The 3405-nt window shown below is 27.6% G+C and overlaps 1 protein-coding gene across 1 annotated transcript in view; it reads right to left on the reverse strand.

Annotated features, from left to right (window-relative positions):
- LOC106466303 (RING finger protein 145-like) overlaps positions 1 to 3405 on the reverse strand; it is a 21687-nt gene that overhangs the window by 5388 nt on the left and 12894 nt on the right. The gene's annotated exons all lie outside the window — the stretch shown is intronic.

Raw genomic sequence — 3405 nt, forward strand, 5'->3', positions numbered from 1 at the left:
TATGAAATCAAGCATTTTCATACCATGAAGATATAATTACTATATTCAATATGGCAGAAATAAACCTAATTTAAAAGTAAGAGTATTCATATTATTGTACTATATTAGTAAATAACTGCAACATTCAACAAATGGATTCCTAGCTTTACAAGTTGATTGACATTGTTAAAGAAAACCATTAAATAAATTCATGTGTATTTAAAAATTTGCCCAATAAAAAGAGTTGTGTCTTTAAGTCCCACCTGATCTCCATTTTCACTTAAAAAAAAAATTCTAATACTATACAGCCTGCAAAGTTTCTATAGCTATAGTATGTTAATTAGCACTGGATATTACTTGATGTAATCAATACTCATAGGTTATTGAGTTAATCGACTAGTTCTGATGTCAGTGCATACTTAAGTCGTTCATCTATAACCTAAATTTACATAATGAACAACATCAAAGGAAAATTCTTGAACAATTCAGGACATTGTTAAACTCCAGTTCCCCACAAGATCTAAATTAAAAAAATACTCATTATGAAATATGATTTTTGATGTACGTGCACATCTTGAATATCTCTATGGTATTAAACAATACTTCTAGTTTTCTGACATATAAACTTTAGACTGATACAAATTAATTTTCTACAACTAAACAGATTAGAAAGTGAATCTTTTAACAAGAGAAACTACACAAGCAAGAGTGGTAAGTAAATCCAGAACAGTTGAGAAATTGTAGCGATCATATTAAAATATAAAAATATAACAAAAAAAATAGTGAAACAATTTTCTAAAGTGACGATAGCAAACAAAACATTTAATGATTCATTTGTACAAAACTTTCTTAAACTAAAATCAAACAGTTAAATGTTATCAATTTTAACTCTTCAGTGTTATACTGATAAAACAGACTATTTCTAATATACATGATAAACATTTCTGATGAATGCAAGTCATGCTGATATTTAATATTTAACCATAATGTTCAACTGTAACATCCCTAAAAATATGTGTGGGGCATCTTAAAGTTTACACCATATCACAACTTTTAATGAGTCAATAACTGGTCAACATTTGGATGCTACAAGAAAAAAACATCAACAACATTGGTCAGTAATATCCATCCTCATGCAATGATTATTAAAGCATTACAGGATCTATCTAGTTAAGTACTGTAAACTAAACAAACGATTATTAAATAATTGCAGGGTCAACACAGTTAAGTACTGTAAATTAAAGAAATGATTATTAAAGTATTACCGGATCTAAACAGTTAAGTACTGTAAACTAAACAAATGATTATTAAAATATTATAGGGTCTCCCAGTTAAGTATTGTATAGTAAAGAAATGAATGTTAAAGTATTACAGGATCTATACAGTTAAGTACTGAAAACTAAACAAATGTTTGGTACCTGATGATGACAAAACCTTGTCGAAATGTTGTACACTTGCTGTTATGTTAAACTTATATTAAAGTCTTCCTTCATTACCCATTCAAGCCATCTCCAGCCATTATTAAACAAATGATTATTAAAATATTACAGGATCTACCCAGTTAAGTATTGTATACTAAAGAAATGATTATTAAACTATTAAAGGGTCTAACTAAAGAAATGAATGTTAAAGTATTACAGGATCTACCCAGTTAAGTATAGTACACTAAACAAATGATTATTAAAATATCATAGGGTCTACCCAGTTAAGTATTGTATACTAAAGAAATGAATGTTAAAGTATAACAGGATCTATACAGTTAAGTACTGTAAAGTAAGCAAATGAATGTTAAAGTATTACAGGATCTACCCAGTTAAGTACTGTAAATTAAACAAATGATTATTAAAGTATAACAGAATCTACCCAGTTTAGTACTGTAAACTAAACAAATGAATGTTAAAGTATTACAGGATCTAAACAGTTTAGTACTGTAAAGTAAGCAAATGAATATTAAAGTATTAGAGGACCTAAACAGTTAAGTACTGTACACTAAAGAAATGAATGTTAAAATATTACAGGGTCTACCCAGTTAAATACTGAAAACTAAACAAATGATTATTATATATTACAGGGTCTACCCAGTTAAGTACTGTAAACTAAACAAATGATTATTGAACTATTACAGGATCTATCCAGTTAAGTACTGTAAACTAAAGAAATGAATATTAAAGTATTACAGTGTCTACTCAGTTTAATACCGTAAACTCAAGAAATGATTATTAAAGTATTGCAGGATCTAGCCAGTTTAGTACTGTAAACTAAAGAAATGAATGTTACAGTTAAGTACTGCACACTAAACAAATGATTATTATATATTACAGGGTCTACCAAGTTAAGTACTGAAAACTAAAGAAATGATTATTAAACTATTACAGGGTCTACCCGGTTAAGTACTGAAAACTAAAGAAATGATTATTAAAATATTATAGGATCTACCCAGTTAAGTACTGTAAAGTATTAATTAACAGTACTTAACTGTTTGGATCCTGTAATACTTTAATATTCATTTCTTTAGTTTACAGTACTAAACTGGGTAGACCCTGTAATACTTTAATATTCATTTGTTTAGTTTACAGTACTTAACTGGGTAGATCCTGTAATATTTTAACATTCTTTTGTTTAGTTAACAGTACTTAACTGTTTAGATCCTGTAATACTTTAATAATAATTTGTTTTGTGCACTATACTTAATTGTTTAGATCCTGTAATACTTTGACATTTATTTGTTTAGTTTACAGTACTTAACTGGGTAGATTCTGTAATACATTAACATTCATTTCTTTAGTTTACAGTACTTAACTGGGTAGATCCCCTAAACAATGAATATTAAAGTATTACAGAATCAAACCAGTTAAGTACTGTAAAGTATTACAGGGTCTACCCAGTTAAGTACTGTAAACTAAACAAATAAATGTCAAAGTATTACAGGATCTGAACAATTAAGTATAGTGCAGAAAACAAATTATTATTAAAGTATTATAGGATCCAGCCAATTAAGTATAGTACACAAAAATTATTATTAAAGTATTACAGGATCTACCCAGTTAAGTACTGAAAACTAAACAAATGATTATTAAAATATTATAGGGTCAACCCAGTTTAGTACTGTAAACTAAAGAAATGATTATTAAAATATTATAGGGTCAACCCAGTTTAGTACTGTAAACTAAAGAAATGATTATTAAACTATTGCAGGATCTACCCAGTTAAGTATTTGTACACTAAACAAATGATTATTAAAATATTATAGGGTCAACCCAGTTTAGTACTGTACACTAAAGAAATGAATATTAAAATATTATAGGGTCTACCCAGTTAAGTACTGTACACTAAACAAATGATTATTAAAGTATCATACGATCTACCCAGTTAAGTATTGTACACTAAACAAATGATTATTAAAGTATCATACGATCTACCCAGTTA

The sequence above is a fragment of the Limulus polyphemus genome, unplaced genomic scaffold (assembly GCF_000517525.1).
Source record: "Limulus polyphemus unplaced genomic scaffold, Limulus_polyphemus-2.1.2 Scaffold2216, whole genome shotgun sequence".
Taxonomy (NCBI): domain Eukaryota; kingdom Metazoa; phylum Arthropoda; class Merostomata; order Xiphosura; family Limulidae; genus Limulus; species Limulus polyphemus.